This window comes from Numenius arquata, chromosome 5 (genome assembly GCF_964106895.1).
Source record: "Numenius arquata chromosome 5, bNumArq3.hap1.1, whole genome shotgun sequence".
Lineage (NCBI taxonomy): Eukaryota > Metazoa > Chordata > Aves > Charadriiformes > Scolopacidae > Numenius > Numenius arquata.
The window spans coordinates 70,152,657-70,165,704 of NC_133580.1; the positions used below are offsets into that span (position 1 = coordinate 70,152,657).

General features: G+C 45.2%; 1 protein-coding gene across 1 annotated transcript in view; it reads right to left on the reverse strand.

Annotated features, from left to right (window-relative positions):
* ADAMTS3 (ADAM metallopeptidase with thrombospondin type 1 motif 3) overlaps nucleotides 1-13,048 on the reverse strand; it is a 104,760-nt gene that overhangs the window by 51,928 nt on the left and 39,784 nt on the right. The gene's annotated exons all lie outside the window — the stretch shown is intronic.

Here is a 13,048-nt window from a genome sequence, read left to right on the forward strand (position 1 = left end):
GGGGGGCAGCAATGGCCACAAACAAGGAACTGCTTACAGACCATGAGTGATGGATGAAGTGTTTCCCTCTGGAAAAGAGACAATGAGGAGGGACAAGCAAGAGTGACACAAAACCCCCCCAAAAACGTTGAAAAGCTGAAGAACACTCTCCTAACACAGGAGACCGGGTGGACCAAAGGAAGCGAAGCTGAGGAGCGCTGGAGGCTGTGTTGGAGGCAGAAGGCTGTCTCAGAGCATCGTTCTTGTCCACCTTCCTCCTGTCAGCTCCGAGGGAATGCCCGAGACGGGCTATGGAACCAAACAGCTCCATATGGACCATTTTTTGCTCCTGTAACTACCTGGTTCAATGTATACGGGCTGTTCCACAGCTAAGCCAAGCTTCATCAAATAATGTCCTCCAGCTGCAGCCACTCAACTCAGCAGCTCGCCATGTTAAGCAAGGGAAGAAAGACTAGGGATATTTTTTCTTTTGTATTAATGCAGATTTCTTTAGGCTTTAAAAACCGAGAAAGGGCAGCTGGAGACAGAGGACTCTGGGTTTAGAAGGAGCCTGACATCTGAGGAACAGCTGGGAATCAACCTGCCTGGCAAAGATTCAAGAACACAAGTGCTCAGCTTTTTAAATCCTATAGACGCAGACAACGAATAACCCGAAGGAGCCGCTGCTGACTTTTCCCCACGGCTTCCCCCCACAAACGCCACAAGTTTATTCCTCACACAGGAAGGAACATTAAGGCATCCTAAATATGTGGTGTTAAAAAGGCCGGTCGAGAAACAGGTATCCTCAGTGCCTATTGAATTTCTTTCACTACCAGGAAAATTGTAAATTAGCCCGGAGACGGAAAGAGAACGCATCTGCTCGCTGCAGCGCTACGAGAAGTTCCTAATAACGATGCAGATGTTTCCAAACAGCAAGTGGATGGGATGCCCAGATGTCTCTCATTGTCATATTTTTCCAAGCGTCCTGACAAACTTCAGATGTAAAAAAATAAATATGAATGATGAGTCTGTCTCGCCAGCGAAAATAAAAAGCATGTTTGACAAAAAAAAAAAGCAAACGAAGCAGATCTGCGGAGGTCAGAACTTCGTCAGCCTTTGTCCAATTAAGTTAGCGTACAATCAGCCACCAAACGATCGCATGGCATTACGTGAACCCAACTGCTGGTCGCTCACATACCAGATTCTTTTAATTGATTTATCTCACCTTGTGTTCCCTGTTAAAGAGTGACCGTTAGCTAAAGGAAGGCTTCTTTTTTCTCCTAGTAGTAAATGTTCTGGGCATCAGAAACTTGGAACCTTTGAAGTGCTGGAAGTCATGAAAATATTTTGTTACTTATTCTTGGCAGGGAAAACCCTGCAAACTGATTAAGAAAAAGGACTTGAAATAAATCAAGAAGCAGCCCTGTGAAAGCAAACTGAGAAATACCATTAAAATACCAAAGCACAGACTCAGATGCGTCTGTTTGCAAATTCACTTGCGATTAGTGATAAAAAAGCCATTTAGTTGGCTGTGGAAGAACCTGAGCAGAACCCAGCTGCATGGCAGTGCTGTTTGAAGGACTGCTAAGGACTAACTATTTACAATAGTTATCGAAATGGATTGTATGGCTCCTGGATACTCACTGAGTGTTGGTTAAAACTGAACATTTAAATAAAAAAAGAAAAGAAGGTCATAAATTATTTCGTGACCTGGATTTCTGTTGCTATCACAGACTTAAAAAAGAAAACCAGGGCTTTCGCTGAAAATCAACAAAATCGGTGATGCTATTGGTTACATGATATTAATTATATTTTCTTCACAAACCACAGAACGTAATGAGTTGCCCTTTCATTGTAGGAGATTTTTCAGGGATTTTCAAAACGGCTTGTGCCACAGGCGAAATCAAAGCAACAGATATAGTTCAAATCACTCTCACTCTAGAAGCACCAGCTGAAATTTTCCAGCAATATGGCAAACCGAGCTCTGGTGAATAATAAAGGAAACCTAAACCGGGTAACTTATCAGGAGAAAACAAGATGTGAGAGTGAAACAGTGTCAGGAAAACGAACAAGCATACTCCATCTGACAGCTGGAATCCGGAGCAGCCAAGGAACAACACTGCTTCCACGCGAATGGGGCCATGTGTGTAAATTGAGCAACAGAGACTTTTTTTTTACAATCTGGAGAAAATCAAGTGAATGACATTTGACTCCTGGAAGCAAGAGATGCTCATTTCTAGCTGGACGCAATTAGGAAGTCCAAGACCTAAGTGAAAAATAAATCAAAAAAGACAAAAAGACTAAATGCGTTCCCTATTATAAGAAAGGTAAGGCAGACGTGATTTGAAAGAGGTATTTAGGGTGTGTTTTCAACTGTTGTGAAAATCATCAGTTCTCAAGTTCTCAATAAAATGAAATTGTTACCTTTACATCTTCTTCAACAAAAAATTTTTTTGAAATCAACAAAAATCTTTTCCTATCGGACAAAACCGTTTCTTAACAACTTAAATTTCTAACACATTTTAATACATTTGCGACTATGTCATTTATTCAAGCTTCTTCTGTAAACTGGCTTCTCTGGGACAGCTCCTTGCCTTTTTCCTGAAGAACTTCCCATTTTTCCTGAACTTTTCGATATACAGGTGACACTAATTTGAACCACTGCATTTAATTGGGCAAGACAATTTCATTAACACAGGACTGCGGCAAGTTGTAGCCCTTTTGAGCTTGGCCGCTCCATGATTCCCAGGCTACCGGTAGCCTTTACTAGATATTTTTAAGATCTTTTTGGCAATGTGTCTACCCCAGCATAGCCCTGAGACAATGGAGCATCAGAGAAGCACATCCCAGTCCTTACACCTCCCTCTGCCCTCAGACCAGTGCTGATACTGAGCTGGACCAGCAGGACATCATCCATCCCTCATTCCAGCCCTGAGCCCACTCTGCACTCACGCCCCATCACCTCCCGTCCTCCACAGAGGGTGTGAGTGCAGGAATCCAACTTTCTCCAGGGGCCCAGGTCCACAGTTAGGTAGCCCATGCAGAAATATGGGAGAAGGAGGAAAATCTTACTGTTTCTTGCCACCTGATGGACGAAGTCCCTTGACATTAACAAAAGAAAGGAGAGCTTTTACCTACAGCTCTAAGCCATGAGTCCAGCACAAGCAAATCATAGAATGGTTTGGGTGGGAAGGGACCTTAAAGCCCATCCAGTGCCACCCCCTGCCCTGGGCAGGGACACCTCCCACCACACCAGGTTGCTCCAAGTCCCCTCCAACCTGGCCTTCAACCCCTCCAGGGATGGGGCAGCCACAGCTTCTCTGGGCAACCTGGGCCAGGCTCTCACCACCCTCACAGCAAAGAAGTTCTTCCCCAAATCTCAGCTCAATCTCCCCTCTGTCAGTGTCAAACCCTTCCCCCTGATCCTATGGCTCCCCTCCCTGATCAAGAGTTCCTCCCCATCTCTCCTGTAGACCCCAACATGTATGAGAAAGGCCTGCTGAGCCCCACAACAGCCATTTTTCCTTGACTTATGGAAAGGCAAGGACTGAAAACCATGTGTCAATTCTACCTTCATTAGTCTTACGAGTCATTCAGCTACTGCATCCTGGTCTGGGATAAACCTGCTCCCCGGCACGTGTGTCTCACGCTAACTTCTTGTTATCTGGGTGGAGTGTTAAGACTCAGACGGGGACACCAGGGAGGCGCCCGAGCTGTTCCCCATGTCTCTCCTCCAGACACGTCCTCACACTTTTCCAGGGAATGCCTAAAAAAAGGGCTCTGCCAGTCGCCCTGCAAGGGAAGACGCACAAACGAAAAGCTTTCCTTGGCTCCTCCTGAAGGTACAAGCCAGGAAAGCTCTTCATCGCTCCCTGGGTTTTCTTCCCAAACCACAGGGTATTTGACCGAGTCTAACCCAGATTTCCCGCAGGTCACTTCTCCCCGTCACGGTGGCAGGAGCCAGCTGCCCTTAGATAGCAATTCACTCTTTTCCAACTCAAACTGCAGACTCAGACTTGTGTGCCTTTTAGTAACCTCCAGAATCCTAACTATCTTGACGATCTTATCCCATGTTATTAGAATACTCGAAAGAACTATTAGGCGAGGCATTCTGGCAAAAAAACCCAAAAAACCCCACTGTTTTCATAGCAAACAACAGCTGGGCCACGCTGTTACTCTGCGGTGTTTTACTGTGGCGTTTTGGAAAGATTTACACACTTCTGTAACCCAGAAATGGATCTGAAGAAACTGGGGTCCACTGGGAGCAGAATTGACCGCAAGGATGATGTTCTCACGTTCGTCATTTCCGGACGCCTTCCTATCAGCTTGAGTTGCCCAATACTCTGTCATCCCGCCGAAGACAAACAAGATAAGTTTTCCTCCTCCTCTACCCTAAACCGGGGCTGATTACATCGTATCCATAAATTTTCAAAGATATTTCTCATTCCCCCCTTGGTTTGGATTCTTACCTATTCCTGCGTTTCTAAAATCTTCCTAAAAACACACTAAAAGCAACAAACCCCTTAAAACCAGGGGTCTCACAATGGGGAAAAATCCCAAAACAGCATAAAATTCAGAGGAAGAAATTCCAGCAACAGTCATATGGTATGAAAATTACCATTTCCTATTATGATACAAACTGCTACATTTTAATTCATTTTCCCATTAAAGACATAGGTTATAAAAAGTCAGCTGTAGAATGCAGACTAATTAAAAAAGGATCTTTTCTTTGGGTGAAAGAGTCTCTTGGTGCTTTCATAGCATGACATTTTGGTACTAGATTTGTATGATGCACATGTAAAACACATAAACAAGCATCAGCCCCCGCAAGCTGTGGGAGGATTCATTTCCTCATGTTCCTGACCTCTAATTCACATAAATTCATCTTGATAAGGCAGCTCTTCTGCTTCCAATTAGCATTTTTTTCTCCAAGAGGGACTGTCCTGGCAGGTCCTCCGTCGGGGCCGGGGAAGGGCAGAGGCTGGCCAGAGCCTGCAGAAGGCACCATAGAATGGTTTGGGTGGGAAGGGACCTTAAAGCCCACCCAGTGCCACCCCCTGCCCTGGGCAGGGACACCTCCCACCACACCAGGTCGCTCCAAGCCCCCTCCAACCTGGCCTTGAACCCCTCCAGGGATGGGGCAGCCACAGCTTCTCTGGGCAACCTGGGCCAGGCTCTCACCACCCTCACACCAAAGAAGTTCTTCCCCAGATCTCATCTCCATCTCCCCTCTGTCAGTGGCAAACCCTTCCCCCTCCTCCTATGGCTCCCCTCCCTCATCCAGAGTCCCTCCCCAGTTTCCCTTTGGGGACTGGAAGGGGCTCTAAGGTCTATCTATCATCGCTGGGTACCACCCCCCCCACTCCTTCTGCTCCCCACCCAGCCAACTTCAAAGCCCTTTTAACCATCTCATGCATCTTTCTTATCGAACTCAGCAGCAGGAACGAGTTACTTCTCATCTCTCATATGGAGCCCAGCTCTACGATGCTCTCCATCCCTGCTGACAGTTATTGTTTACCTGTATTAACATTACCCTTCCCTTCTTCCTATGTAATTTTGGGCCATAAGGAGTTTTTACTGGGAAACGGTATATGCCTTGGAATGGCTGCAAGTTGCATGTACTGATCTCTCTCCATTTTTTCAATTTTCCCTTCGTACAGATTTCTGTGTGTTTTACTACTCTGGCGCTGGGTGCCTGCGGTTGGAATCAAGCCTTTATCCTTGGTTTTATTTAAGAATAATTTTCCTTTGTTATTGCCAAGAACCGAAGACGACTTAACCAGATGGATGTCCCTGCTCCCATGGCTGGGAGGTGAGCACAACCTCCCTGACACAGGCAAAGAGAATAAGTCACCTTCTAGCACTTTTCGATCCATTCCTCCTCAAGTTTCTGTCTTTCTTGAAAAAAAGAATTTACAAGCTTTTTCTCAGCTATGAAGTCTGGGTTTTCTTTTACTCATAGACATTTCAGAGCAAACAGGATAAAGCCTGTCCAGCAGAGATTATGGGTCTTATATTTACGTTTAATCTTATAATTACCTGGCTCCTGTGACAGGACTCTTTCCCCATCGCTCTGAACCTCAGCTTCGTTATCACAGCCTCAATAACACGCAGCGCAATTCATTAATATAATTTCTTGGATGTACCTTGAATATAATTTCTATACATCTTACTAACTCTTACCACTCTCTTTAAGATGAGATATAAGTATTTGCAGCAAACATGTTTCTATTCCCAGCTCTGCCACTGACCTCCTGTTCAATCACAGATTACCTTCTCTGCCTGTTGGCCACCTACACTTTTCAGCCCTGTGGTCTAACTTGTCCAGTTATGGTCCCTGCTAACGCTTTTTGTGTATCACCTCTACTTTTAATATAGAGCAATTATCAAATCAATAGTGAAAACTCAAGGCGAGATAGTGAATCTGCCAGGAAACACCCCGCTCCCTCACTGCCCACTCAATTTCTGGACACGGTGATCATTAATGATCAAGAAGTTTTTACTGGATGAGAGGTAACGGACGTTAGCTGGAACAAGGGAAATTCCAATTAGATAGGAGGGGGGAAAAATATCATAATGAGGGGAATCAAAAACACTGGAACAGAGGCTCAGAAAGGCTGTGGGATCTCCATCCTTGGAAATATTGAAAACACAACTGTGGAGTTACCACGCTTTGATTCTATGGAACGTTGAGCCGTAGATTCACACAGACGGGTGCGCAAAGGGAACCCAGAGACGCCCCAGGAGACAGTATCTAATTCACAGCACACAGACAAGCACTTTCATTTTTCTCCATTCACGTCACAAATTTTGGATGCTCATCCAAGGGAAGAATTTGATTGGTTTTATTTTTTTGAAGCTGGATGTAAGTAACCGCACGCAGGAAGACACCAGCACTCATCACTGAGCTCCGGGAACCGATTGCTAATTGTACCGCCCAGCACATTAGTGGAAATACATGACATCGAGTTGACTTGAACTGGGAGGAAAAACACCTCACTAAGCCAACTCCATACCCAACTGACCGGTCTCCCTGTATGTCTATGGTGACAGGTGTCATTAAAAAAAGAGAGGAGAGATAGAAAATAGTGAAACAAAGACACTTTCCAAGTACAAGATGAACCCCAAACTCCACCAAGGACAAGTGGGCCAAACCCAACTGCGAACTTAGAGGGCCAAGGAAGCAGATCTCAGTACAAAAGCACATGGAGGAGACACATCCCGGGCCACGTTCACCAGGGACACTCCAGGTTGAGACCAAAGCAACAGTGGCTCTATAGGAACCCATAATACATGTAGCTTCGTGGTTGTATTTTGTGGTAATCAGTGATTCCACAGTTGTACTGACTGATACCCAAGCAGGGGAGGTTAAATCCAGTTCAGGTTATGGCTAACCTGGCTGAGAGCACACTTCCGTCTGCAGTGCAAACACTCAAACCCTTGGAGAGGGCTGTAATTCCATTGCACTCAAGGAGATTACTAATCTACTTCCATTTCTAGAAGTGCTTGATGGTTTTCTCATTATTTTTCCTCCCACTTCTCCTCCTCCTTAGATCCCTTCTCTTTTTTCCCCACTGTAAATATATCCATCACCGATAATCATTTTCCTTCATGCCATGATGTGCTGTTCCTGTTCGAAAAGTTCTTTGTTGACTGCCTTTCCTTTGCTTAAGCAAACTGATACCTGAAAAAAAAGACAAAAAACCCTAACCCCACAAACCAATATTCTACCAAGAACTTCAATGAATCCTATTAAGTTTCAATTTTATAGAAGGCGGCTGATTTAAAAGCAAAAGCTGTAGCGGTTCTGGATAAAGAGGCAGGATGTCTTTAGATGGGTGCATACACAAGGTTATCGCCACCAACACAACTTGGACAAGAACGTTACAAAACGTGGTGTACGGCATCTCCACAGAAATCAGTTCCATCCTTCCCGTTATTACTGATGCACGGACTTGTGTGTTGTGCTGTGCGGTATCTAAAACATCCTCCACCAAAACACGGGTCATGAGAAATTCCTCCGAGAACGAGTTCAGACACCTTCTGGCACCATGACGTCTCTAAGAAACCCAAATGTGCCCGGGGAAGTGCTGAGGGAGGTCTCCGAAGCAGGCAATAGTCTTCCCATTCTTTTACCTTCAGTTCCCGGGTTCCATTCCCAGGCAACCAGGAGCAATTCCCAAATCATTTCTTCCTCCTACATGTTTCCCACCTGGGACAAAGACGCTCGAACCCAGCGCCATGGCAACCCCATCGGCCACACAAGCACTTGGGTTCTTTAGGGAAAATGAAAATTCTGAAAGGAAGCTGGGAGATAAAGGCTCCTGTTCCTTGTTTCCCACTGTTAGGAAGCAATTACAAAAATACTTTAATCTGAAGTGCTCTCCGGGTGAATAGGTTGTCATTAAAAAAAAATAAAAAAAATACTATGATGTGAAGAGGAAGATAAACTAGGAAAACCTGGAGTACTTTAACATGCTGTGTAACCTCCAAGCTTAAGGCTGGTCGTCATTTCCATATGAGAAAAAAGTGCGTGGAAAAAAATAATAAATGAATGAACAGGGGAAAAGATAAATGGAGCTCTTTGTGATCAGCTCGAGCAGAATATGATCCAAAACCTGTCTCATCAGCCCACTGACGTAAATCTGAGTCTTCTCACCGACTCCCGGGGACTTGGATCAGGCTTTTATGTTTCTGAGAAATACAATTTGGATTGTATTTTACCGCACTCCTCAGCCTGATTCAGTAGAACCTGCAAAGGAGGCCTCCTGGGTGCAAATTTGATTCTAAACTCCACAGTTCTTTGCCTGTTTCTGTTGTTTCTTGACTGCTTTCAAGGAATAAGGTTAATGATCACACATCTTGGGGATGTTTGTCAGCTTATGAACAAAGGAGAACAGACTCTTTTCATCCTGTCCAGACGGAATGATATCACCATTATACTTTCAAAACCCTCCAACTCAGGCTTGTCCAGATAGCATTTCTTTCCGTTCCTAAGTGAAAAGCTATTTTGCTGATAAGATCTTAAAGATTTATTTAAATAATATTTTAACATGACAGCCTCGTACGTTCCCCTAGTTTTTTCAGCTTTGTATGCACAGCTTGTTCCGTCTCTGTCCCCGCAGACCCTTCACCCCCAACACGGAGTCTTTTGATCTTTGCTTCTTTTTGTCCTTAAGAATAAGTATTTTTTCTTTAACAGACGTTATTTGTGAATATGATTCACATACGATGTGAACACCGATGGCGCGTACCTGTAGCGCTCAGCCAAAATGAGAAGCCCAGATGTTCAGTGTCTCTAGGATCAAGACTTAAGTTACCGGGGAAGTCGAGCCCACAGAATGTCATCCCAGGGCAAACCGATACGGAAAAGCCGTCAGGAGACCATCGTGCCTATTTACACCCATGAAGAACGCTAGAGATCCTCCTGCTCTCTGATAGGATTCCCAGACCATACCTAAACCAGATGCTCATTCCAGATGCTTAAAAACAAACATTCAGTGTCTTTAACAAAACCCTCAGAAGCTGTTCTCCTCCCTCCTCCTGGCCTTCTCCCTGAGCACCCACGCTCCCACTGCTGGCAGAGCATCTCCGATGCCAGAGGAGGGACCCTAGGAAGCATCAAAAGCCACAGGAGATGCACGTGCTTGGTGATATCCTGCAAACCGCTGCCCCACGAGTTATGTCCCCATTAGCAGGGGACGCCAAGTCACAGAGCTTTTCATGTGACTTCTACAGTAAAGCAAATACCCCAAATATTTTCTGAAACAGTGTAGAGCCTTGTGTGAACTGCCTTCATATCATAGAATGGTTTGGGTTGGAAGGAACCTTAAAGCCCCTCCAGTTCCACCCCTCGCCCTGGGCAGGGACACCTCCGACTAGAGCAGGTTGCTCAGAGCCCCGTCCAACCCAGCCTTGATACAGTACCAGACAGGGACCATGCTAAAGCAGCCACACTTCAGAACAGGGCTCTTCTCTAAGCAGCTCACTCATTTCAGACCAACAATAACCGTTTGGTAGGTTAAACGTGGCAACCCATCACCGCTCAAATGCAGAGTTCCCCCCTTTTCATGGACATCAGAGGCTGTTGGCTGTGGAAATACCACCTCCTCCTCCCTCGATGCATCTACCACCTCTTCTAAAGCTGGAAAGATTAATTAGGATCGCTGGGCTGCCAAGTCCCCACTGTCAATAAATGCATTTCTGGGTTGTGTTTCTCCTCCAGCACAAGTCAAACGAAAGCGTGCTGCAATAGCTGGGAACTTCTATGAAATTCTCTCTATTCCTACCAAGCCTAGCGAGAAGGTCCTCTGCAGTCCCAGCAGCCTGTCCCAACTCACTGCTGCTTGCTCTAAGCATGCACCTCTTCATTCATACTCTCCCACCAGCTTCATGATGGTTGATCCCACCTCACTTCTGAGCACAGACATAAATTCTCAATCATTCTCTCCAACTCAGACAAAAATTAGGACAGTAGATGTGTTTTGAAAACGTGGTAAGAGCATTCATGTTCCAGGCCAAGATTGTATTAAACATTACGAGCTGCCCGGTTTTCACATGGTTTTCTGTGTGACTCCCGTCTGACCCAGTTCCTCACAAGGAAGAATAATCAAGAATCTTTTCCGTTCCCAGGGGAGAAATCCACTTGACGTGTCACATCCTACTACGTTTAAGTGGTTTTCAATAGCTGGGACTTCCCGGGGGAGGCCTTGGCTCCAGCCCTGCAGAAGAGGAAGAGCTTCCTCTGCCCAGGAGAACTAACCCAACACAAATAACCACTCCTGCCCCCGCTCTGTCGGAATATGGAAAATTATCCACATTTCCCTGATATCACCCAGCGAGAGCACAGGCATTTTAGAAGCATAAACCAACCACCAAATATTCAGGGCCATTTATACGCAAGAGATCATATTCACCCCAGAATGACTGAAAAGGGTGAGGTATAAAAAGGCAGCAATTAATGAAGGGTTCCTTCAAGGAGTCTAAATTGGGTGCGAACACACACAAAAGAACAAGAGGTCCAGCAGTTCAAAGGATATCGGTACCATCGCTTTAAAGGCTCAGCCTCCGGGTTGTTTTCCCAGCTCCTTAACTTGAGAGATGATGAAATTTAAGAAAGAAATTAAAAAGGGGGTAAAAAAACCCATGTGCTATCTTAGCACTTCACTTTTATTTCTGAAATATTCACATTTCTTCCCATGTTCTGCGAAGTGCTTTGAGGGCCTCCTCTCTGTGCTTAACGAATGAGGTAAACAAAGAAATACTTAACAAAAAAAGACTATGTAAGCGTTTCGACGTGTGTAGCAGCAGAAGCTGCCCAGCACAGACGTGCAGAGGGAAGGAAAACCAAGGGCTCTCCGTAAATGTTTAGAGGTTTGTAATCCTACAGCATTCCTCAAATGAACGAGGCGGGATTTCCCATCTGAATTCTCGAGTGTTTCATGGAGACGCTGCTGAGGAACCCAACCTCTACACAACGCAACGATGAGAACGCCATTCCCTGGAGAGGCCACGGGTACCGTCAACAGGCATCGGCACGTCGTATATGTCTTGTGCTTAACTCTATCAGAATACAGTAGATGCTCCACTACATTGCAATCATTGCTAAAACACTGATCTTAAGATGTTTTTTTTGACTTAGAACTCCTACGCTCGTTCTGTCCCACTGTTTGAAAAACGTCCAACAAATTCCCAAATGTTCTAAAATCCCGCAGGAATACCAGATGTCCTGTCAGATGGAAAGCTTCTTCCATATAGCTGGACTTGGACACTTTCACAGCAATAGTATCTTAGGATACTACTCCTAAGGACTTGGACAGCAATAGCATCTTATAAAGCATCTTATATGGTATCTTATAAAACTGACTTCTTATAGAGAGAACACAAGGCAGCATGTCCTGTTTCATTGTGGAGAAAGGCTTTTCCACAACATCTCCCAGTTTTTATAACAACTTCACTAACAACAACAATTTTAAGTACTTTTTAATCTTAACATCTAGTTTGTTGAGTCATCTGTAGTCTGTTACTGAAAGACTGGATTCTTGTCGGCTAAATACACGGCTCAACTTGTAAACCGGCAGCAGAACTTGGCCCCGGCCCGGGCTCCGCTCGCGGGCTGGGGAGCAGGAGCAGAGAAGATAAAGAAAGACTTTCAAGCATCTATATGTAGCAGAACACGCAACCACCGCAAACTGTTTCACAGTGGCGTAACAGCCAGCTCTAGCTCCTGAACTCAAATGCGTGTATAAGCCTTAAACTGTCAAGAGTAAGAGAGATTTCCTGTGAAAATTAGTTTATTTAGTTAGAAGAGCCGCAATGTTAACCCATCACGTGGGTCAAACATTTCCTCAGGCTCCACAGGCTTTAACCTGGGTCATGCTTGGATCTTAAAAAGCATCTTGAAGGCATAAGGATAAAGGCAATCAGAATCATAGAATGGTTTGGGTGGGAAGGGACCTTAAAGCCCACCCAGTGCCACCCCCTGCCCTGGGCAGGGACACCTCCCACCAGACCAGGTTGCTCCAAGCCCCCTCCAACCCGCCCTTGAACCCCTCCAGCCACAGCTGCTCTGGGCAACCTCTTCCAATACAACTTACTCCTTTGTTGCGCCTAATTTGAGCCAAGGTGGAACTACCAAACAACAGAGCAGACGAGACTGCAATCTACTTGATATAACAAGGATAATAGTACAAAAAAGATAAGGTTTTACCCAATCGGGAGCACTCAGTAACTGGGCTCAGTCAATGGTAATGAGAGGTGGCTAAAAGCAAAGCAATCACTCCAGTTGAAAAGTAACCAGGGGGGAAAATTAGCCAGCCTCCATCTAACTTTTTTTCTTTGGATAAACAGGAAAGATGGGAAAGCCTTCAGTTTTCACAACGCACGGGCAAGTGGAGACCTCTAGACACATCTGAAAAGTAAAGACCTCACCTCTAGATGAAAACCCATCTAACACATTTTAAGGAACCCTCTTGGGAGAAAGTTCAAGACACCAACAGTAGCTGCAATTTTGTCAGAATCCACAGCATTTTGACAGAAGTGCACCCACCTCTCTGGTTCTCAGTTCCAC